Source organism: Mesoplodon densirostris, chromosome 5 (assembly GCF_025265405.1).
Source record: "Mesoplodon densirostris isolate mMesDen1 chromosome 5, mMesDen1 primary haplotype, whole genome shotgun sequence".
NCBI classification, from domain to species: domain Eukaryota; kingdom Metazoa; phylum Chordata; class Mammalia; order Artiodactyla; family Ziphiidae; genus Mesoplodon; species Mesoplodon densirostris.
Genome location: NC_082665.1, coordinates 128,233,210 through 128,259,289, shown reverse-complemented (window position 1 = coordinate 128,259,289; position 26,080 = coordinate 128,233,210). Strand labels below are relative to the sequence as shown.

The 26,080-nt window shown below is 38.0% G+C and overlaps 1 protein-coding gene and 1 pseudogene across 1 annotated transcript in view; one reads left to right on the top strand and one right to left on the bottom strand.

Moving 5' to 3' along the window:
* The window catches only part of ZNF385D (zinc finger protein 385D), a 953,368-nt gene that overhangs the window by 303,224 nt on the left and 624,064 nt on the right, over positions 1–26,080 (top strand). The window lies entirely within an intron of this gene.
* Positions 4,165–5,598, bottom strand: LOC132491295 (serine/arginine-rich splicing factor 11-like; annotated as a pseudogene).

Below are 26,080 nucleotides of genomic sequence, written 5' to 3'. Positions count from 1 at the left end.
TAAAAGACTAGAGCTGGAACTAAACTGACAAAGAGTTGTCTGGTTCCTGTGAAGACGCAGTGTCACTAGGTGCAAAAAATGAGTGGAGTTAGCACTAAGATATCTAGAAATTATACAACGATCTGAAAGAGCCTCTAAAATAGCTATGTTTAAACTATTAAAATAGATAAAATGGAGATAAGCCATAATGAAAGAATACAATCTTGTTAAAGTTAATGGATTTTACATTTTATGGCATTTCAATTAATTTCTATTTTTATTTCAATAGTCACAGGCAGGCAGTGGTTTTTACTGTATTAAAGATGTCTTAGATAATTTTGTATTCCTAAATGGCTGTAGAATAATCACTTCTTTGCTTCTTTCACTTTTGTCATTTGAAGTTCTGGGAGAAAGACATCCTTTCCCATTAAAAAGTTGATTTGTTTACATAATGGGCATCAAGTTTTGAAAATTGAAGTGCAGCAACTCTGAGATTGACTCTCATGAATCATTAGAAAGAGAGAAAAATGGGAAATGCACTTCTGTTTTGTTATAGCTCAAAAGAAGATTTTCTAAGGCTTTTCTGAAGCTGTTGCCAACTCACAAACTATGTTGTACAAATCTGTAGTGACTTCATTATCTGTTACCTGTTATCGCCCTGTTAAACTAAAATAAACTGTTCTGTTATGTGACCTATAAAATGGTGTTAAGCATTTTTATTACTTGCTTTGCTGTCAACTTGAACGTAAGACAGTTATTAAAGATTACATGGAGAAGATTTAGAGGATTAAAAATGTTATTTTACAGAGCTGACAGGTTGCCCTTAATGTCTCCAGTCATAAAAGACAAGAAATGGGATAAATCTGAAGCCAGTGATATAAACTCAACAGGCAATGTGATGAATAGAACACAGACACAAATAATCTCCTTTTCCACATTCCCTTTCGTTTTTCTGATGCCTATGCCATTACTTTAACAGCTTCTAAATGATGTAAATTGGAAAGCAGGAACATTAAAAGAGTAATTCCACAGAGGGAAAGAATGCTTCTTTACAGTCGCATTAGATGCCTGAGTGTGATCTAGACTTTCATCACCCACTGCTGAATTTATGGATGTTAGAAAGTAGGGAAACTAAACAGGAATGGGGCACGTCTGATTATAGACATCATTGATAGTGTGAAGCAACCAGTAGAGGTGAAATTTACTTAGCAACCTGGATTATGTTTCAAAGAGATGTATTTTCAGTTTCTTGTTCATGTGACAATCATGCTCAATCTCAGGTCCTGAGCCGCCAACTAGGAAACGTGAGCTAAACGTAAATAGCTAAGTGTGCACCACTTACCTTCATAGGTGTTCCTCCTGAACTGCATTTCTTCTTCTGGTCTAGTTACTGCTAACGACAAAGCTGCCCTGCTTTTACAGTGCCCCCTGGTGCACAGGTAGGGAATCATCTCACCCAACATCTTTTCACCTTCATCGCACCCAGCATCTTTTCACCTTTTTTCCCCCCTTAGGAACACAGAAGCCTATATCATTTTTGTCCTTTCTTTCATATTTGATTTTTCAAAGCTACAGTTGTCTCATAAAGGGTCTATTTTTTTCTCCTATCTGGAAATATCTTTTAACTCTATCTCAATTTACTGAATGGGTTGAACATAATACACCACAGAAACAGACTGCATTTTTTTTCTCCCATCACTCCTTTCAACCTTTCTCTGTTGGCTCTCCTTTCCCTGGCACTGAAGGCATCTCAGCAAGATATAGCAACTCTCTTGTTATTTTCAATTATAAGAACAATCTTATTTTTTGTTAATCCTCAATTTTAAGGATACACAATCCTTAGGTGATCCGATTTCAAAATTGAGCCTCAAGTATTACTCGGATTCCCCCAGTCCATTTAGACAAGGCTGTGATCTGTGTTTTATTTTTTCTCTCTCTCCCTTCTGACTTTTCCAGACTCAACATAGTGAGTGTAGAGATTAAAAGAAAAAGGGCAAAATGTCTTTTATTACTGATACAATTTGTGGCTACTGGTCATGATAGGTATTTTGTGCTGGTTTTCTACTGCAGTGTATTTTATGTTCTTTGGAAACAACCCCCTTTGCCAGATTTCTGGTCTTGTGTATTTGCCTAATTGGAGCAATATATGCTCCAACTTACCATTTGCTTATTCTCACACCCACTCCGTTCCTCAACAAATTGATCTGTCTGCTTTTCCCAAGCAAGCAAGGCCCTCCTTGGTTAAGGTCCCATCAAGTTGGCTTACACCTGGATGCTGTCATACACCCACCTGCAGGGCCAACTAAGGTATCCCTGCCACACCTACATGGGAGTGCAGACCATAAAGTCCTGTTGCCCTACTCTTTATTCTGCCATTGGGGAATGTTCCAGAGGCTTTCCACCTTCAGAACTTTCTGGAGAAGCAGGCACCAGTCTTTACAATCAAGCAGAGACAAGCTCTACCACGCACTCTGTAGACATCTGAGTTGGGTGTCGGTTTGACTGTTTCTGCAGCTTTGCAGGCATCTATCTAGCTGGCGTCTGGGGTATTTATTTCACCCTCTTAAAGGCCCTCCTTCTCTGTTAGTGCTTTTCTTGGCAGATCTCTCAAAGTCTTATGAGGAGGGCAAGAGAAGAGCCAAATAATTTCCTTACTTATTAATTCCAGAATACTAAACTCCTCTTCTGTATATATTTAAGTTAACATTTATATTTCTATTTACATCTACTCTTACTATATATTATTTATGTTTGTACTATATTTGTACTTATTGAATAAAGTTAGGATAAGGGCAGAAAGGCCAGTTTGGTCACCTTTTGGGGAAACTTGTTGGGTTTCCCCAAAACGGAAGTGGAGGTGTATGGAGGGTGCTTCTAGCTATTCTTCTCATGTTTGCGGGCTTTAACCAAATTTCTGAAATAAGGGGCAAGGTCATTCAGCATTACATTACATTTCTTCTTTGCCCTGTCTTTCTTTTTTCTTTTCTTTTCTTTTTTTTAAGTTTAAAGGTTTTATTATCAAAGTCTTGTAAAACAATTTCAGAAACTGTACATCAACATGGCACAGACTATAGTACTTTTGTTTTTACTGCACAAAAGTGAAGCTTGGAAACTCCTGTAAGAAAACAGTTGCATAACTACTTTGCATTTAACATAGAATCACTGTGTGCCTCAGATTACTACTGCAGTAACAGTAACACAAAATTTATTGGTTTTATACAACTTGAGATCAAATAAAAAGTACAATATCAAGTAGATGTGTCTTATTTTTAAAAGCATATGAAGGTCAATTTAAAATGCACTATCCCCCTTTTCCAAAGAGATTAAAACAAATTAATAAAAGAGTGGAAAATTGAAAATCAGGACAAGAGATAGTTTTCTTTTACAGATGGACTTCAGGATAGGCAGATAACTTTCACTGATGTAGATGTTCAATAAATTATTTTAGGGAAAAAATTCCCAAACATCTTATGAAAAAGTATACAACTCTACTTCAAAATATGCTACTTACTTACTGCCAAAGACAGTTTCATTTGAAATCTTGTTTCTGTAATTACAGTCTAATTATAGCCATCAAAAAAGATTAGTGCATATATAACCTTTCAAAGTTAAACAAAAGCCACAAAATTTTAGCCACAAGGCTTAAAGAATTATCTGTTTCAAATGCTCATTTCCAGTTGTAACTATAAGAATGTTAATTTGTCATGTCAGTGAACAAGACCATAAATAGATCCATCATGTTGGAGGATTTGAATGACATTTAGGATATTCCTGCCACAATTAACATTCAATCAGTGCATTCTCTACATGGCTCTATTATGGCAATGAATCAAATTCTAGAAATACTGTAAGTAAACTTAATAAAGGAGATTGTACAACATAAACAATCCATGCCTACTGTAGATGCATGTAGCTTTTCATTTTTGTTATGAAGCAGACCCAGAATAGTAAAACTGCTTGTTTACTCAATCAGCTTTCTACATGTCAAGAATTGGTTACTCATGTATCATTTTTCTAAAAGCTTTTGGATGTAAATAACTAATATCAACATCAAGAACTTTATAACCATTTATGACTCAGAGCTGCATACATCTAGATTTGAGATGAACAAATACAGCATTAAGAAATCACACAGCGGAATGACACTGATGCATGTATACAGTTGGATTCCCACAGAGACAATATTCAGTCACTCATATCCATGTCTTCTTCATGAGATCATCCCCATTCACTTTGGATTCTCTTAGTGAATCACCAGTTCCCTTTTCCACAGAGCATTCTTTTGTCTTTGGAGAACCTGGTTCTTTTTGTTTCTTCTCCTCTTTTTTCTCTTTCTCACTGTCATACCCTTGTTCCTCTTCATCATAGTCCCATGTAACCTGTTTTACATCTTTATCACTCTCTGATTTTCTTTCCCGTTCCCTTTCCTTATCTTTACTTTTCTTCTTCTTGCTTGTGGATCGTTCTCTTTCATCTCTGCTTATTTCTTTGTCTTTATCTTTCTTCTTCTCCTTTTTATGTCTCCTAGGGGATGGTGAGCAAGACAATTTTCTTTTGGGAAACCTAGGCTTTTTAGGAGATCTTGTGCCACTACTGCTTCTTCATTGTCATCTCTCTCTGCTCGCATTTCTGGAACGTCTGGCTGTGCTATAACTTTTTGGTGGTGTTTTAGAACATTTCTTTGTCTTCTTTCTTTTTGTCTCTGTTTTTTTGTTGTGCTCCTTGACCTTCTACCCCTCTCTCTGGAATGAGATCTTCTCTGTCTTGGACTTTTGGATTGTTGTCTACTCCTTGACTTAGAATGTGATCTCCTTCTTGGTCTGCTTCTTGACCACCTGTGCCTAGAAGATGAGGGAATCCTCCTCCTCCTAGAACATGATCTTGACCTCAAGTGCCTTCGTTTTTCTTCCTTGTTACCTGGACATATACCAGCAGAAATTAGGAAGTGTGCCTCTGGTACTCTCGTCAAGGCTTCCTCTATTTCTTTACTAGAGGTATCTGATTTCAGACTTGGTGAAACAAGACCGGCAGCTACATGATTCAACTTGGGATCAACAGTACTCATAAGTTTCAGCAACTGATCTGCAGCAAGAGACTGAGAGTCCAAGTTTGTGCCAGGAAGACCAAGTGCAGCAAGGGCAGGACCAAGAGAGCAGCTCCCAAAGCAGCCAGTGGAACAGGGCCAACCTGTGTAAGTGGGTTAGGAGTAGGCAGGAGTCCACCACCAGGCAGAAGACCTGCCACTGCATTAGCTGGTGCCAACAGAGACAAAGCCTTAGTCTCATTAGGAATAACTCCTTCTGCATATGGTACGACTATCAAAGCTCTGTCAATGAATACAGTGTTTGTCAGATGCTTTGCCGCAACTGCTGAGTCTGGATCATGGAACTTAACAAAACAGGCTCGGGATGAGACTGGCAAAGGTGAATCATCAGGCGGGAAGAGGTGCAGTTTGTCGATCTTCCCTGGGGAACCGAAGAGGGTCCACATCTGCTCAGAGCTAGCACTCGGGGAGACATTAGTCACCAGGATTACCTCGGTGCCACTGCCTCCCCTGCCACCCGGCCTGCCGCTGGGGCCCGGGCCCCCAGTGCTGAGGACGATGGTAGTGTTGCTCATGGTGCTGCTTGCCTTCTCGCTCTCGAGTGAAGTAATTCCAAGACATAAGGCCGGCACCGGCAACGGGAAGGGCTCCTCTGTCCTCCTGCCCCAGACGCTGGTGGTGCCCTATCTTTTAAGATGACCCGTTGCAAACATCAGGAAAGTCTCTTTTAGTACCTTTGCTTTCTGTGTTTATAACAAAAACAGAAACATTCATCACGTATTGAGGTTTTAAGACATGGAGCAAACAGCTAAATTGTTTACAGGTATTATCTCCTTGTGATCACAATAATTTTGAGAGGTTGGTCTGTTATATGGATATGAAAATCAAAGCTGGGAAAAGTTAACTAATTTATTTAAGAATTTACAGACAGTGAGAAGCTGAACTTGGATTTGAACTCACATTTCTAAGATTCTAGAGGCCAGGATCTTAATTCTGACATTATACTGTCAAAACATGATGGGTGCTTGCCTAGGTGAATTACCCTATTGATACACTAGCATTATGGATACATAACACTATTAAAGAAATTCATATAATAACCAACAAATTCTGTACTTTTTAATAGCTCTTAAAATTGTCCTTGAGTTACCATGCAGACTATCACAAAATCTCTGCCCCTTTGTTCTCATCTAATTCCATTTCCTATTCCTAAAACAATAGCATTTAGGTTAGAGAACAGTCTCTTTCCACTCCCCTCTGGGTGGACTAGCCTGCATTGCCTGAAGACCTCCCTTAAGTCTCAGTGCTGAGTGTCCTCACCACCTCCCTCTGTTCCTCTAGACCCACAACTAGAGTGTAATGCCAGCAGACCCCTGAAGGTGAAGTGCAAAGTTAGACCCATGAGGAGGTGCAACTTGGGTTCTCCAGAAAGCAAATTCTGGGATGGAGATTTGCTTACAGAAAGTTTCTTGGGGCATGCTCTCAGGAGTAATAACTGTTAGAGGGAATAATTGGGCTGTGCTGCAGTCACAACAAAGGCCTCAGCCACCCCAAGGGAGAATTGGAGCTGGGAGGCCTGTTCATAATTGCACAGATGGGGACAGGGAGCTGGACATTTAAGTCCCATGTGAACACGTCATTGGATGCTGGCTTCCCCAAGAAAGGGGCTGTGATATTGGGGAGGGCAGCTCTCTTCAACTGAGCATAATTTCTGGAGAAGGCTGAGATCAGGGCTGTCAGCAGGTGCATGCCTAGCAGATGGACACAATTCCTTCAGCCTCAGAGGGGCGTCTGAGGACAGAATCCTCTACAAATATGCATTCATTCTATTGTTATTTTCAATTTAACTACTTTGAGGGACTTTATAAGTTTTCATAGGCTTCAGTGGGATTTCCAAGTATTATGCTCTTTTTTCCTAGAATTTTTTATGAGAAAATCTATTTCAAATACAGTTTGTGCACTAAGTTTTGTATCATGATGCATTTAGAAATCAAGCTGTCTGTAACTGTGAGGTCTCACTGCATTTTTATCAGTCTTTTGAAACAAGTGTAAACAAAGTGACATAATATGCTTGCAGGCTCCTTATTGAGGAAAAAGTAAGTAAATCAAAATGAGGAGCTTCCCTGGTGGCACAGTGGTTGAGAGCCCGCCTGCCAATGCAGGGGACACGGGTTCGTGCCCCGGTCCGGGAAGATCCCACATGCCGCGGAGCGGCTGGGCCCATGAGCCATGTCTGCTGAGCCTGCACGTCCGGAGCCTGTGCTCTGCAACGGGAGAGGCCACAACAGTGAGAGGCCCGCGTACCGAAAAAAAAAAATTAGGCAGTGTTCTAGTCATTGTGTACATATGATAAATTGTTTAATCTTCACAGTAAATCGATGTGAGAGATAACATCATTCCCATTATTCAGAGGAGGAAACTGAGGTTCAGAAAAGTTAAAGAAATCAGGCAAAATTTCATATCAATGGCTGCTTCAGGATTCCCTGTTTTAGTGAAAAAGATATTATATATCTGTATTAGTTATACATTGTTGTATAACAAGTCACCCCCAAATTAATAGATAAATAGTAAACTGTTATCATCTCATGTAATTTCTGTGGGTCATGGAAGTGACTTAGTTGGGTGATTCTGGCTCAGGGTTCCTCATTCGGTTGGAGCTGAGATGTCCAAGGAACAATATGGAGGCTAGGATGGTTAAAATGTTGGAAGGGAGTGATAAGCAGTGCGGCTACAATCACTGAAAGCCTTGACCAGAGCTGGAAGATCCACTGCGGCTGTTGCTTGGAGGCCTCAGTTACTTGCTGCATGGACGTCCCTGAAGGGCTGCTTGTATGTTCTCACCACATGGTAGTTGGTGATAGAACAGGAGGAAGCTGCAATGTCTTCAAGGACCTAGTCTCACAAGTCCCACACAGTCTGTTAGGAGCAGTGGAGATGGGCCACACTTTGTGGATGGGAGGCCATTGAGTAATATAAAAATTTGTAGACATATTTTAAAACCATCACAATGTTAAGTATGTTAAAGTAGTGTGTCTGCTTTATTTTCAAAATTTTCATCACAAATTGGGCATACTATAATAGAACCAACGTTCTTCTTTATTTTTAATTGGAGTATAGTTGACTTACAATATTGCATTAATTTCTGGTGTACAGCAAAGTGATCCAGTTATATATATATATATATATATATATATATATATATATATATATATATATAGTCGTTTTCATATCCTTTTCCATCATGGTTTATTACAATATACTGAATATCATTCCTTGTGCTATATAGTAGGACTTTGTTGTTTATCTATTTTATATATGGTAGTGTGTATATGTTAATCCCTAACTCCTAATTTATTCCTCCTTCACCTCCTTTCCCCTTTGGTAACTGTAGACTGTTTTCTATGTGTGTGAGTCTGTTTGTATTTTGTAAATAAGTTCATTAGTGTCATATTTTAGATTCCACATATAAGTGATATCATATAGCATTTGCCTTTCTCTGTCTGAGTTACTTCACTTAGTATGATAATCTCTAGGTCCATCCATGTTTTTCCAAATGGCATTATTTCATTGTTTTATATGGATGAGTAATATTTCATTGTATATATATATACCACATCTTCTTTATCCATTTATAAACATTTAGATTCCTTCCATGTCTTGGTTATTGTAAATAGTACTTCTATGAACATTGGGGTGCATGTACGTTTTCAAATTACAGTTTTCTCCAGATATATGTCCAGGAGTGGATCATATGGCAACCCTATTTTTAGTTTTTTAAGGAACCTCCATACTGTTTTCCATAGTGGCTGCACCAATTTACATTCCCACCAACAGTGTAGGAGGTTGAACCAAATTTCTTGATTGCTACAAGAAGCAGGCCTTTTATATGGCAATATTTTCTTAGTTATGAATATAGATTTTCTCATGTACAGTGTTATGAATTGGAATGAATGTTCATTATTTATGGAAATTTTGAATATTTTAAGTATTAAAAGATTGTCTTAATGTAGCAATAAATATTTTCATGTTTAAAATTATTTTATTCATGAATTTATCCAGTGATTATTTATTGAGAGCATGCTATTCACCAGTATTGTTCTAGGTACTAGGGTTAAGGCAACAAACAACACAGGAATCACGATATACCTTCATACATCTTGCATTTTAATGGCAGAGATGAACAATAGCAAGTAACCAGATGAGTAAAAACTGTAACCTGTATTGTGAGCTATGAGTCAGGGTAAGGTAATAGCTGGTGGAGTGTCTGTAGGCAGGGACCTTGGTAGGATTTGGGGGGGGGAGAGTAAGAGAGGGCATATTTTTGGTTACCAAAGACCACCCCTGACAGGCTAACACTTGATATGCTCAAGGGACACTATGGAGGCTAGTGTGGCTGAAATGTTGGAAGGGAGTGACAAGAAATGAAGTTGGAAATGTGTCCAGGGACCAGATCCCAAGAGTCTTGGAGGCTATAGGAATTAAAGACTGAGTTTTACTTTAAGTGTTATATAAGCCAAGGGAGGCTTGAGAGCAAGAGAATGATACAGTCTAACATACACTCTAAAAGCCAAATGCTTTTCGGAGAATAAACTCTAGTGAGATAGAAGTTCAAGCAGGACTCCCAGCTGGGAGATGACCCAGAATCCAGATATGACAGTGTCTTAGAATAGGGAACAGGACAGGGGAGGCAAATGGCCAGACTCAGGTACATTTGTACGGGAGAGAAATAAAGGGGTAAATGGTAACCCAAAGGTTCTGACCTCATGGCACTAGTCAGTTAATATATAAATGACTACTTTTCTCTATAATTTATGCTCACTGCTGAAATGTTTTCAGACATTGTTTTTCCCCTTGAAGAAATTCAGAAAACAACTTAGTTTGAGAGAATGTTCTTTACAACTACCAAGTTATTAAATTAACTTTTCCCCTGTTACCCAAGCTTTAGTCACATTAATACTGTACTCAGAGACTGGGAAATCAATAAAGCCTTTAAATACCCATGATTATTAGTTCATATACATTTATATAAAATTTGTTTAATAAAAATATCAATATTTAATTTTAATTTGGTATGAAATGAAGTTTGTTATCAATTTTAAATTTCTTTTGATAACTTTTTAATACTTTAGGAATCAAAATATTCTATGTCTGGTAATTGAATAATGAAGCAGTTGGAAATGAACCTCAAAACTCTCTTCTTTAATTAATAGTCACTATTTTTGTAAAATTTCTCAAGTGGATGGCCTTTCTTATTAGATTTTCTCTTATTTTCTGATTGAGCAGTGCTAACCAAATAATAATCTACTATGTTATGTCATGTGTTAAATATTCCAAACTTTATTTCTTCATGCTCTAGGGTCAGTAGTTTCTATGGATGTTAAAAATGTTTTAAATGAGAATTAAAATGGATTCACTGTTCAAATAAGTTTTAGAAATATAAACAAGTTTAAAAACTTTCCCAGAATTTTCTAGAGCATTCAGTGTATCAATGTGTATTTTCTCTGTCCAAAGAGGAAGTACAATTTACATAACTAAAACTTATTGACCAAGTAATGGTTTAATTTCCCCTTTAGTAAAAGGCTTGCCTATCCTTTTCCCTTCATTAATATTACTCTATTCACTTACTTATGGAAAATAGAGTATATATTGATAGTGGATAGAAATTCACTGTGAACTTAATCAGTATTATTCATTTTTTTCAATAAATATTTGTTGAACACCTAGTATGGGTGTTTAGGGCCAGGGATACAGCAGTGAAAAAAATTGACATAATCTCTGATCTTGAGAATTTATATATGGTCTTCAAACTGAGTCCACATATCTGCTGGAAGAGAAAAAGACATTCCCAGAAACTGATGAATGGTTTTTAGGGAATAGAGCTCCAGATTTTCAACTCTGTGCATAATTATTCCTAAAACGAATGTACCTGAGAAAGCTATGGCAAACGGTTCCTACCCACCCTCTTCTCCCCATAACCCTACCACAAAAGACATTTCTCTAGCTTTGCACAAGAAAAGGATACCATTACCCACCTCTTATCTCACTTATCTTACTTCGGTGCATTGTTTCATGGAGGAAAACCTTCCCAGCACCAGCCCCAGGTTGGTGTTGATGTTAAGAAAGCTAATAACCCTAATCCACTCGTCCTTACTCACAGCCCTACCCTCACACTCACACACAGACACTTTGTCTGTTGTGTCTGTTTTGTCTGTTGTTGTGTCTCCCTCTCCCTCCGTTCCTCCCCCTTTTCCTCCCTCTCTTACACACACACACACACACACACACACACACTGTCTGTTGTTGTCTCTCCCTCTCCCTCCCTTCCTCCCCCTTTTTCTCCCTCTCTTACACACACACACACTCCTATTACTTAAGTGAGAAGTTTGTTGTTTTATCAACTCTCAGTGCTGACCAGAAGGGTGGTCACCTCCAGGATTTCCAGAGTGCCACTGGGAGACATGACTCCTGATAGGTTAGTTCCTGAGCCAGGTCAGCAAGTGATTTTCTGGCTACTTGGCTCTTCCCAGTGTGATGTGTCATGTGGATGTTCTTTTCCTTCTTCTCAAATCAGAGCTAGTTGGAAGTTTAGGAGGGATTAAACTAAAACTCCCATGAGCTCAACTACACTCCTGGCTAATAAGCATCCCTGAAAAAGATGTTCAGAGGAAAAAGCTGGATTTAAGGGAAGATACCAAACTTCTTGCTCTGGAGGTAGACAGTGGTCCATCCGTTACCCGGCAACAGTCATAGGGCAAATCACAGGACCTTAACCAACTATACGAAGGAAATTATAAATGAAGGTTAAAATTTCAACTTGGCTTTCAGAAGCTCATGTAACACATCATAAATTTGAAATAGTGTAGATTTGCAATAAAAATATTTAAAAATAATTTAAACTATTTAAGTTGTTTCAATGTCCTGACTATTGTAAATAGAGCTGCAATGAACATTGTGTACATGACTCTTTTTGAATTATGGTTTTCTCAGGGTATATGTCCAGTAGTGGGATTGCTGGGTCGTATGGTAGTACTATTTTTAGTATCTGCCATACTGTTCTCCATAGTGGCTGTATCAATTATCATTCCTGCCAACAGAAGGGTTCCCTTTTCTCATGTCCAATGATAGATGAATGGATAAAGAATATGTGGTACATATATACAATGGAATATTACTCAGACATAAAAATGAATGAAATTGGGTCATTTGTAGAGATGTGGATGGACCTAGAGTTTGTCATACAGAGTTAAGTAAGCTAGAAGGAGAAAAACAAATATCATATAATAACACATATATGTGGAATCTAGAAAAATGGTACAAATGAACCTATCTGCAGGGCAGGAATAGAGACACAGATGTAGAGAACAGACATATGGACACAGTGGGGGAAGGCGGAGTTGGGACGAATTGGAAGATTAAGTTTGACATCAGTACACTACCATGTGTAAAACAGATAGCTAGTGGGAAATCCCTGTATAGCACAGGGAGCTCAGCTCGGTGCTCTGTGATGACCCAGATGGGTGGGATGGGGGGTGGGAGGGAGGTCCAAGAGGGAGGGGATATAGGTATACATATAGCTGATTCACTTCATTGTACAACAGAAACTAACACAACATTGTAAAGCAATATTACTCCAATCAAAATAAAAAGTATTTAAAAATGTAAAGAGAACATATGGTAAAGTCCCTATTTTTTTTTTAAATGTGGCATCACTAAATTATTTAATTTTAAGAACCCTCAAATGAGTTCACGGTCCTGAAATATTGTTTGGCCACACTCATTTACCTGCCCCCACCATAAACTGCCTGCCTCCCATGCCCTGTGACCAATCAGGGTTGGAATTGCAGCCTCGCTTTATGGCACATCTGTTATCCAATTCTGTGAAGGGGCCATCGTTGTGTGAGGAGTGAGGAGAGCCAAGCCTGTTTTGCAGAGTCAGCAGTTCAGGAGTGTTGCTGCCTTAGCTTGAGTCCTGGAGGCTTGAGTCCTAGGCAGCTGTTGATAATCCAAGACAGCTTTTTGGAAGCAGCTCGTATCAAATTCCCTTCCCCATTTCTTATTCTTCATTTAAGCTTCATTGAGTCCCAACTCTTTTGAAATGAAAAGTGTGCTGACTAATACAGTTTGTTTTGTCCAACAAGAAAGTGGATGATACAGTGCCATAATGTTGAATTATCAAAACATGAATTACAGGAATTTTAAGAAACCATCTCTCTTTCAACCAAACTACAATTCCTTCCTGCCCTCTGCCAGCTCCCATAGCATTGTCTAAGGTCCTGCATGATCAATTGGAATCAGTTAGAGTTGGTCTCCCTCCCTTCCTTCCTTCTTTCCTTCCTTCCTTCCCTTCTTCATTAATTTTCCATGATACTGCTTGATTGCAGTAAACAAGAATATGGCCTAAATGCCAGGCTTAGCAGATGCAAGCCATGAATTATAATGATTTTTCCACCAGTCTTTATTTCAACTGATCTAATTATCTGCCAATTTGGTGTTTCCAGGGTGTGGAGGTCAGAAAAAGTGAATAGGGCTTAAAAAATGCTTTGGAGTAATTTACATCTGCTTTTAAATAATGAGATTGCAATATCAGTTGATATAATAAAAACAAAATACTGATTTTCCTATTCCAAGTCCTTTTCCAAAGCAATTTATAATGATGTGATCTAACATATCATGTTGAATGTTTTGCTGTGTTCCAGGAACAGTGCTAGTCACTTTAAACTGATTATCTGATTTACTGCATAGAAACTATGAGATAGGTATTATTCCTATTGTTATTTCTATTTTAAGAAGAATAAGCCTTGGGTGGGAAGAAAATGTCCTTAAATACTAAACACCTATAAGTATGAAATGCACACTGTTGGCACCCCCCAAAAAGTAAAATATTTTATTAACATTTTATAGGGATTCCATGTTGAAATGATACTGTTTTCGATATGTTGGGTAAAATAAAATTTGTAACTAAAGTTAAAAAAAAGAGAGAGAAAGAATAAGCTGCAGTTTAGAGAATTTAATGAACTAGCCCAGGGTCCCACAGCTAGCAAATGGCTTGGCAAGAATTCAAATCAGGTTGATGTATCTCTAGAGCCTGAGATTTTACCACAAATATCTTACACAGGGTCACACAGCAAATGCTCAGATATGGTTGGTTAAATTATTAGTTTCAATACATCATTTCTCTGTGTTTCACTTCACATCTCTGCCACAGCTTCATGATGGATAGAGGAACCTTACTGACTTGCCTTCTCATTCTGAGTGGCCATTGCCCATCTTGCCTGGGTGCCACCATGAGACACATGGAACTTATTTGAATGGAACCTGCAGGCTGTAGATGAGCCCAGCCAAACACACTGAGATCAGCTGATTCCAATTTATTCAAATGTGAGCATGAGAAGAAATGACAGTTGCTTTAACCCAATTAGTTTTTTTTTAATTGAAGTATAGTCAATTTGCAACGTTGTGTTAGTTTCAGGTGTACAGCAAAGTGATTCAGTTATACATGCATATATATATATATATATTTCAGGTTATTTTCCCTTAGGGGTTATTCCGAAATATTGAGTATAGTTCACTGTGCTATACAGTAGGTCCTTGTTGGTGATCTATTTTAGATATAGTAGTGTGTGTCTGTTAATCCTAAAATCTAGTTTATCCTCCCCACCTTCCCTTTTGATAATCATAAGTTGGTTTTCTATGTCTGTGGGTCTATTTCTGTTTTGTATATAAATTCATTTGTATCATTTTTTTTTAGATTCCACATATAAGTGATTTATGATATTTGTCTTTGTCTGGCTTACTTCACTTAGTGTGATAATCTCCATGTCCATCCATGTTGCTGCAAATGGCATTATTTCATTTCTTTTATGGCTGTGTAATATTCAATTGTATACACATACCACATCTTCATTATCCATTCAGTCCACTGAGATTTGCTGTGGTTTGTTACACAGCATTATTATGACAATAAGTGACATGTTGCAGAAAATGAATTAAGACGTTCAAAATGCATTGGCTGAATTTGGTCTGTAGACTTGGGTTTTTTGTTTATTTTGTTGTTTTGTTTTTTTGGTCAGAATCATTTTAAACTTCTTTCTAATCTTAATGTCCTTAGGAGGACAGGTACCCTCCAATGTGCTATGGTTCCCAAAACTCAAACCAGTTCTACCTGGGATTTCTTACACCCAGTTACATTCCCACCGACCTGGCCCTTGACAGAATTTCAGCTTGTGATCTTTGCCATAGTCTGTAATGGAGAGGCCCTAAGCTTTCACCTGGTGTATATTTTATCTCCTCCTTGATTTAAATTTACTCTCTAGAGATCTGTATCACATATTGAATTTTTGGAGTAAGTCAGGAACCTGGATAGATTGTGAAAGTCAGTAGGAAATAGTCACTGTTTTGGGTTGTTTTTATTTAGTTTATTTTATATAAACATATATATTATATTACATTATACTATATTATATTGCATTGTAATGGATTAATAGAATTTTGGAATTTTATTTAGATATATAACATATTAAATATATGTAATATTCGATGGAATAATAGAATTATAAATTAGATTAGACCTGAGAATATAAGGCATTAAAAACTGCTTAGTTTACTTGGAAAAATTATGTGGCTTATATCTGTTTAATGATTTAATCAAAAGTGGAAGTCTTTACTATTGACATAGAGAAATCAAGTGAACTGTTAATTTATAGTACAGTTACAAGTATAATTTTATCCTTCAAATTCTTCAATTTTGGTCACATAAAAATTAATATAAATCTTAGTGATTGTTCTTTGTTTATTCAAAGTAGGTATAATTGAATATGTACATATATTTTCCAATTACCTGTTGGATACATGCAATATAATCTGCAGTAAAGTTTTCCTTGGTTCAACTTTTCCTTTGTTTTTATGGGATAAGCCTAAAAACTTTTCCATAAAATAAATTACTTCTCCCAATACAATTTAATTTAGAAAATTACCTGTTTTTGACTATTTTACAATGTGCTCCAAACAGAAAACTGACCTGAGGACGACTCGACTCTACCCATCACAACTGGAATGTAAATTGTCTTGAATGAATTAATCAACAGATGATGGATTTCTTAGGCATTAAAAGTAACTCATTCAGTAAACCTCACGGTATTTGCCATCACTTATGTGAGTGAAAATGAGAGAAGAAAATGAAAGAAGAAAACATCACTGGAAGAAGAGCAAGGAATTGCTTTCCTACCATGGTAGTTCTCTGAGCATTCCAGATAGCAGACTTGGGGAAAAATAGCTGGTGGGTTGTCCATTTTATTTAAATGCCAATGAACTACCTTAAAAGAGATTTTAGTCAAGCCACAATGTCCTTTGTATATGAACATATGTAGCAAAGGACTGTCAAGGCATTGTGTTTTTAAGAGAATATCTCTATTGAGTATTCTAGAACAGAGAGAAAGATAGTGAGGAATAATAGTCCTGAAAACATATGGTTAATGAAATTGCAGCAAAAGTGAGCAGTTTTAGAAAAGTTTATCTGGTCTGCAAAAATGCGTGTTGGTGCTTTGAATTGAAACCCTAAGTGAATATTTTCCTTTGACTCTTTCTTCTTAGTGGCCATTTATTTATCCCACTTAGCAGATCCCCTGCTGCCTGCTCTACTGTCATTTTGGTTGGAACAGTTGTGCTGAGCTACTATCATCAGTTTTCCTCCTAGATGAATCTGCCAAGGTTGACAATTATTATACTAAAAAGTGCTTGTTCAGCAATGTTCAGTCATTCAGATTGCCTTCCTCATTATTTTTCTTCCCTGGAGGCAGTGGATATGAAGAGTCCCCAGCTCTTCACCTGGGGCTTAGAGATAGAGAAATTTTTTCAGATCTCAGTTATAATTCTATCTCTGATTAATGGCAAAGAGATTTGAGTCTCATTTCTCAGGAGCAGCTGAGGTCCCAAGTAGCCACATATAGAAAACCTAGATACGACTTCAATGTCTCCAAGCTTCACTGGCTTGAGGGAAAGTTCTGGAAACCAAAATGCAGAGGGTTAAAAAAAAAGTAGAAACAGGATGTTCTGAATAATTTTTAAAAGTGATTACAGTACTTTATACATAAAATTATTTTTAAAATCACCTAACCTCAGCATTTGAAATGAGGTGGTATTAGAAAAGTTGTTCATGAAGAGCTCATCTCTCTAAATCTCTAAATAACTTTCTGGCAGCTGGAACTGTAGTGAAAATTGAAAGGGAGGTAGAAGCTTGTAGCTTTCTCTTCCCAACTTGACAATGGAAGAGTTCCAAATGCTGTGGAAGACGAAATTTGTTTTGTGTTCTGGACTGAATCTCCTTCCCCATTTCTTAAAAACCCCTCCCTTTAATTATCTCTTTTTTCTCTACTAGAAGTTTTCCGTGTGTGTGTGTGTGTGTGTGTGTGTGTGTGTGTGTGTGCTATATTTAATTGCACAAAGCAGAGTCTTTCCTTTACCTCTGCCCCCCACAATTTGGCATCATATATCTAATACCCTTTACAGTAAATCATGACAAGGAAGTTTCTGCATACAGCATCTCTTTCCATCATCAGAAGGACTAGTTCATTTCCTCTCTGACTCTCCTTCCTCACATTCAGCTGAAGTCCTCGTCTTTTATATTTTTAAAGACTATTTTTTTTAGAGCAGCTTTAAGTTCATAACAAAATTGAGAAGAAATTACAGACTTCACATATACTTGCTGCTCCTACGTATGCATTTGGGATATATAACCCAGAACACTTTCTGCTTTGTCCCTTTTAAACTAAATGACAATGGCTTCTGCTCTCTGAGTGGCAAAGATGTCAAGGAGATAACTGTGTGGCAGAGTCAGCCACAATGAACTCCTCACTTTGAAGTTTTGTTCAGCTCTGGAACATTGCAAACTATAGCCTGTTAATAGGGTCCAGGAAATTGGAAAACTGCAACTTATCTTAGTTGTGAGAACTGGAATTTTAAATTAGTCTCTTGATTTGGTGATTGCAAAGCTCAGACCTCTTGCATAATGTAGAGTAAAAAAAAAAAAAAGAGATTGAATAGTTAGTATTTGACGCCTGTCTGTGATCTTCCAAAGCATCAAACAAGTCAAGTCTCAGACACAAGAGTTCATTTTGATTCTGAAGCTGTACAAATGTTTAGATGTTCTTTCTTAAATTGGATCTTTACAGTAACTTCAGTTACTGAGCCAGTCTGAGCCCATATTAAGTATCCAACTCACCCTGTTGGTTCATATCAAGCTTCATGTCATCTGAAAAGCCCAAGACCTTTTTAATATTAGTGATACTGTAGTTAAGCTATGTCTTCCACATTCTATATTTTTTAAATTGTTTTGAATTTTGTTGTTATTATCAGTTATCATGGTGTATTTGCCTAATCTAACTTTCACTCGCTGTTCTGTTAATCACATCTTCCTGATTTTTCTTTAGTGTATCACCCTTCTCTAAGTTGTATTCATGTGTTTGTGAGGATTCATCCCCCTCTCTGAGCTGGGCATGGGATTCGTGTCAAGCCAATCAGATACCACAGTCCTCTGGCCGCAGTCCAGTATTTCAGAGCCAATGATATATAGTTCTGGGTCATTTGTAGAGATGTTTCAAAGAGAGTTTTTCTCTTCTGAACCTGAGAAGCAAACTATCAACCCCCACAGTGACAGGAGCCTTCTCAAGAGTAAGCATAGAGGAAAGCAGAGGAGAAATCTACAGAAGAGGAGATCTCATCTAATGACATCTTTTGAGGCCCTTCTTTAATTTTTATTTAATATTCACCTGTAGAATCTTCAGTTACCTGAGCCAGTAAATGCTATTCTTCTCTGCTTAAGCCTGTTTGAGTTGGCTCTCTGTCTTTAGCAAGCAAGAGAGTTGACTAATACAAACATAGCTCAATGCAATAGTGATTGCCATTCAATGTCATTTACCTTCTCTAGTTTTTCCAGCCCATCAATATTTATTTATTTATTTATTTATTTATTTATTTACTTATTTATTTTTTGGTGGTACACGGGCCTCTCGTTGTTGTGGCCTCTCCCATTGCGGAGCACAGGCTCTGGACGTGCAGGCTCAGCGTCCACGACTCACGGGCCCAGCCACTCCGCAGCATGTGGGATCCTCCCAGACCAGGGCACGAACGCGTGTCCCCTGCATCGGCAGGCGGACTCTCAACCACTGCACCACCAGGGAAGCCCTCTTATCCCCATTTTAATGATGTGGAAACTGAGGTAAAAAAACAAGTGAAAGGACAGGCAGATAGTAAGTAGGACAGCCAGGATTCTAAGGAAGGCCATTTGATTCCAGGGATCATGAAGTTAGCCAATAATTTATAAAGTCTCCTTAGAAATTTAGGGAGCCTACCACTGACACATTTTGTCTCTCTTGGATGTTTGTATTTAGTTGAGAGATATCTTCTTTCATATGTATTAGTCATCCTGTTGTCCTTGCAAATCCTTGTCCAGCACTTTGCTCTTGGTTACTGCTTAATAAATCCAGATGAAATTCAATTTCCTATACCATACACCCTGATGTTCATAGCACTCCTGCTTTTTCTTCTCTCTCTCTCTCATTCAAGTATTTCCCACTATTCCATTCTCCCTGGGTTTGTGAGTTTCTCACAATAATTTTGTCACTTGATGTAGTTCTCTTGCTTTTCCTCTTAGATCACTTCATATATAGAAGACTTATTCCAATCATTACTCTTATTGGACCCAAACTTGGTGACATCTGTGTATCTCGGTTGGCAGCATGCTTTAAAATATATTCTTTTGTTTTGGGGGGCTGTGTTGGGTCTTCATTGCTGCGCGTTGGGCTTTCTCTAGGTGCGGCGAGAGGGGGCTACACTTTGTTGTGGTGCGTGGGCTTCTCATTGCGGTGGCTTCTCTTGTTGCAGAGCACGGGTTTTAGGCGTGCAGGCTTCAGTAGTTGTGGCATGTGGGCTCAGTAGTTGTGGCTCGTGGGCTCCATAGTTGTGGCTTATGGGCTCTAGAGTGCAGGCTCAGTAGTTGTGGCTTGTGGGCTCTAGAGCACAGGCTCAGTAGTTGTGGCACATGGGCTTAGTTGCTCTGTGGCATGTGGGATCTTCCCGGACCGGGGCTCAAACCCGTGTCCCCTGCATTGGCAGGCAGATTCTTAACCACTGCACCACCAGGGAGGTCCCTAAAATATAATCGTTTGATTGATTAACCATGCTCTGCTGTGGGGAAAAGTGAGTATTACCTGTATTCTTCCCTGTCCTTTACTCCTGAGAACAATTGAGCAGTCTCTCTTCCATGAATCTGCTCCCTTTTACCTGTGGTCCTCAATTGATTTAGTTCCTACTGTTTATTTGAATCCTTTTCTCTAACCCCCACACATTATTGAGTTTCATATATGTTGTTTGAATGCTCTTGGTGGAGGCGAGGCTCCTGCCAGAATGTCCTTGTCCTCCTGGTAAGCGCCCTTCCACTCGCTGGCACCATATCTGTTTAATCCTAGTTGTCAAAGCCTAGGAAAACGAATACATTTTACTTTGGCTCTTTACTTTCCATTTCTGCTTTTTCCCTTTTAGCTATGCCTTTTCACATGGCCTGTTCGTGTTCACTGTTCCTAATCATTCTGAGCCACCAGGACACTGCATGTCTTTATTGCCTGGGGCACCTGACAGGATCCTTAGTGCTCCTGGATGCCAAGATTCTCTTCATTTTTCCTCCGAGTGGTCATAATTTTGTAGCCTACATTCTGCCTCTTAGAATGAACCACAACCACTTGTTTTTTCCAGAAACTCCCCTTGAAAATAACCCTGGCGCATTGCTTCTTTTATAGAAGTCTTCTCGATAAGGTAGGCGTTTGGAGGAATGTTTGCTTTAGGCTGATCTGGCCACTTCTCTTCTTTCTCCTGTCTTTCTGCCATATTTTCCCTCTGAGCACAGCTTCTCAATGATGATTACTTTAGCAACTACTGACGGCTTAGCTCACAGTATTTCAAAACAAAGACAACACTTTTAAAACTCGTTTTAAAATGTCGTTTTCAAGAAACCACTTTTTTGGTGCATGCGCGGTCATGCTCTGGGTTTCCGCGATAAGTAATCGCATTTTCTTTTTAGTTGAAGGGTATTATGCTTGGATTTAGTGCAGCATTTTTGCTTAACATTCAAAATATCTTTGAAAGAAAGAAGTAGGGGAGATTTTGCTATATCAGCAAAGGGAACAAGGCTGAACGGTTCTGTATCTCACGAGAATTTAAATGGCATTACCTGGCCCTATGAAGACAGGTTGGGAAAGTTTTGTCGGTCTTCTAATATTTCTTTGCACTCTACTAGTTGTTCTGAACCTGATTGCTTTTTAATGGAGATCAGACTAAGCAATATAAGGGATTTAACACTCTTCACCCGGAACATTTTCTATTCACTATATGGTTCACTGATACCCAGAAGCAAGCTAACATTAAATTACTCAGTGTTCAGTGATATTCTTGCACAGACGGTGGTATATAAATCTGCAGTGTTGACTTTATGTGCAAATCTTTTGGGTAACCTAAAAACAATGTAAAATGGTTAAGTGGTACTATTTTTAAAATTTGCCCATGAAACATATGTTTAAAAGTGTTTGACATCTAAATCTTGAAGTACTCTCACACCAAAGGATAAATTTGACACATCTCTGCACTGATTTCAGATATTTTTATTCAATTATCATATACATTATTTTTGCCGAGAATATCAAGGAAACTAAAATGTGCAATATTTCATTGCCCTGATTATTGTTTTTACCATATTTAATGTTACTTTTAAAAATATTTATTGATGTATTTTTGAATTAAAATATTTGTGATGATTACAGTATTCTTGAAAATAACATGCCAGTAAGAAAGCTGGTGTGAATTAGCATTGCATGATACTACTTATGAGATCATTTGATAGCTACAATATCTATTTATATATTTTTATTGCACAATGTGTTAAATCTGTGATACATATTTTTACAGTATACTATATTCAAGTTGACTTCTTTCTCCCTCATTTTAAATGTCTTTCTGTCAATAAATTTTAACCATGTAAATTCCCTCTTTTGAGATTCAATTCATGATAATTAGGATAGGACTTTAATTTAATGTATTATCCTGGTAAGATGACCAACCATCTGGTTTGCCCAGGACTGTTAGGTTCCCTGGGAGCAGGACTTTCAGTTTTAAAACTGGTACTACCTGCCCCAGGAAAATCATTTTTGTTTGCTTGGACTCGGGGATTTCCCAGGATGCAGCATTTTGTGTTAAAATGATGAACGTTCTTGGTGAACCAGGATGACTGCCCACCCTACATCCTGATTATTACTCTAGTTTTAGCTAGAACATTTTTAGTCATGGTTCTTGACACCGAAGTGTATATTAAAGGTAATCTGGTGTAACCTAATACAAACTGCTCAGATAAGTTCTTACTGGAAATTGTTTTTTATATTTTTTAATTTCTTCTTGATCACAAATTGTTTAAGGAAGTTATTCCTGGTATAATCTCTTTGCTTTCCACGATGATAGCCATGGAGTTATTTCAGTTTGCCTTTGGGTCTCAGGATGTGTTCCAGTGGAGTGATGTTCTGAAATTTGACAGATAACATCTCCTTCTGCTATGTCCTAAGAACTTTTGGGAAACTTGAGGTCTTTAAAAAATAGTCCATCCCCTTTCCTCCCAGGATTTTGTGCTTCCCTGTGTCTTCAACATGTCACATTGTTCCTCTTCCACTCTGGGACCTCACCCCATGCAATTGCAATGTTTGGATAAGAACTCAATCTCTGAGTTTCAGCTCAGTCTTCGTTGCTTTGTGTGGTGGATGAGAGCAAGGATTTCAGAACTGGGTGGTGTAGCTCAAATATTGCTCCACTCTTTGCCAGCCATGGATCCTTGGTCAAGTTACCTCACATCTCTGTGTCTCTGTGTTACCGAATGCGAGTTCATGTGCCTGACACACAGTGAGGCCAAGCAAACCTAAACATCGGAGTTTGGAGCAGAGAAGGGTTTATTTCAGGGCCATGCAAGGAGATGGGTGGCCTATGCCCCCAAACCCTGAACTCCTCGAAGGATTTCAACAAAGCATTTTTAAAGGCAAGGTGTGGGAGGGGCATGGTTAGCTGTTGCAAACTTCTTGGTGTGGGAGTCCTTTGTTCTTGCAGCTGTCCACATAGGTCAGGCTGTCATGTTCCTGTAAACCTCCAATAAGGCAAATATTATTATCTGTTCTGAAATTTTTCTTCTCTATATGAAGGGAAACATACCTTAAGAGGTCAGAGCTTTGAGAATGGGCTATCCTGTCTGTATCAGGCTATAGGCAACATTCTTTTACAAAAGGTGCAGAGCCAACATTACTAAGCACAGGCAATAGAGCACAAAGGTTAAAGTAAAAGAAGCAGATCTAAGATGGAGTCAGATTTCTTCTTCCCTATTGTATTTTTACTCTCAGCTGCTTAATTAGGGCAGTAATAGTATCTCTACTTCTTTGGAGATACTGTGATGATTCAAATTAATGCATCTAAAGCACTTAAATCAATCCACAATGTATAGTAAGTATTTGGTGAACATTGATATTATTAATCTTGATTTCTTTTATCTGACAGCTGTAGTAAGTTACCACCTACCTACCTGAGTGCCCTTACCCGCACCTCCTGATTTTACTGAATTGGTTAATTTGTAAGTTAATTTGGTAGACCATTGTTAAAACCTAAGCATATAGAACTAAGAAAATCACCTCTTTAATTAATTCTGAACAGTGCTGGACCTTACCTGTACTGAGTCCTTTAATGAACCCAGCACCACTGGCCCCAGCCAGCCAGTTCACTCTCTGCTAACTGCAAGGTACCCTTCAAAGTTCTTACTTACAGCCTTCGTCTATAATAAATCATTCCTTTCAGCAATATGAGATTCCTATGACTTGACCTTCAGTATATTGGAATCCATGAGAGAATAAAGTACTTTTGACTGAAATTCACTGAATCCTCATTTTGATATAAAATGCATTTCTTAACTTTCAAGCCATATTTGAATGTCTGTTTGTTTTAATCAACTTCTCTTCATTTGCCTTTGGCCTGAATCAGCTTTGTAATTTATCTAAACATGCAAAGGGAAGAAACATTGTCCAAATGACTCCATTTTATTCTCAGTGAAGATGGGTTTTGATGTAAAATTTTAATTTGAAAGGAGAAATCAGATGGCATCTCTCAGTGGGATACTTTTAAGAAATGTCCTATGCCACTGGGTTTTGACAAAGTGAGAGAGTGGCATGGACATTTATACACTACCAAACGTAAAACAGATAGCTAGTGGGAAGCAGTCTCATAGCACAGGGAGATTAGCTCTGTGCTTTGTGACCACCTAGAGGGGTGGGATAGGGAGGGTGGGAGGGAGATGCAAGAGGGAGGAGATATGGGGATATATGTATATGTATAGCTGATTCACTTTGTTATAAAGCAGAAACTAACACACCATTGTAAAGCAATTATACTCCAATAAAGATGATAAAAAATGTTAATAGAAAAGTGATATGTGCATGATAATAACATGATGAGGATGTTCCCACCAGTCCTGGTCTTTGAGTTCAAAGCATGTGGTCTCTAAGTTGACTGAGCTACTTGGTGGCACTAAGCGTAAATGAGTTAAGGTGTTTCCTGACCAGGCTCAGCTGCCACTGCTTCCTCCTGTTCTCACATTTGTCTTATCCCTCACAATCTCTTTCTGCTACTTCTCTACCATTTAACTAGGTTAATTGAAAGTTTCATGATACCATGCCCTAGACAAAGCATGGATAGGGAGGATAAAAACAAGAAAAGCCTCAGTGAGGGGGGAAATGTTTGTAAAGAACAGGCTGAAATACATGCTACCTTTGAGGTACAGAGAACTGTGTACTTTGATTTTCTCTTTATTTCCCTCCTCCAGGCTCCCCATTTTTATCTTCAGTTCTTTGCCCCTTCCCTGATTTTTACAGTGTGATCCATTGCTGCCTTCCATGTGAAACAAACAAACAAGCCACAGTGGACTTTTGACCCTTAAAAAATATTCACTTTCTTTTCCTGGTAGCTATTCTGCATATGTTATTTGAGAGAATAGATGCTATTTCTGAATAGTTTTTTTAAAATTTTAAATGTTTTCCTTGAATTTTTTCTTTTCCAATTTGTTTTCTTTTCCTTTTTCATTCTTAAAAAATAATCTACTACATAATGTTGAGTTTGCTTAGGATTTATTATTTTCTTTCTAGAACCATAGATATCTGATAAGATCCAGGGTATGCTATCATAGTATCCAGGCTGTTTACTTGCTCACCTTAGGAATTTTTGATGTGTCATTTCTTTTTTATTGATTTTGGGGGGGTTGTGTTTGTTTTAGGTACAAAGAGCTGAACTAATATCATAGAGTGATGTGTTATTTCTTGATAATATTAGTTTTCTCTGAAGTTCTGAAAAGTTGAGAGTAGAAAAGTCACAGAGTAACCCCGTGTTGAGAAAATTAGAATTTGGGGAGGGGCTATTTAATAAAATCAATATTGAAGTCAATAAATCAATATGGAAATGGGAGTTCAAGATTAGCAATTCAATAATTAATGTGTGCAATGCTTGTGAGTTAAAAATAATGTTAATAATAATAATAGCTAACATTCTTTAGAGGATTAATCATGTGCTAGTCTCTGTACTTTACATGGGTTATCTTATTTAGATATTATAATAACCCTCTGAGTGTTACAGTTCTAGGTACCTTATTTATAGAGGAGAAACCTGAAGTACAGAGAATTTAAGTTGCCTTAATAGCAGAGCTAGTCAGTGACTAAAACCTTATTCACCCTCAGTTAGTTCTGTGTGCCAATCTGGTGCTGTTAACCAAACACAGAGTCCTTATTCTATACCTCTCTCTGCCTATCCATGTCACAGATAGGGAAACTGAGGCTAAATGAGATTTCATGCATTTTGTCATGTAACAGAACAATTTAGAGCCAGGTTCCCAGACTTGTCTGTACATTAGAACCAGCTAAGCGTTCTTTTAAGTATTCCAAGTCCAATCCACACCCGAGACTAGTTAAATCACAATTTCAGGGAGAAGGACACAGGTATTAGTAA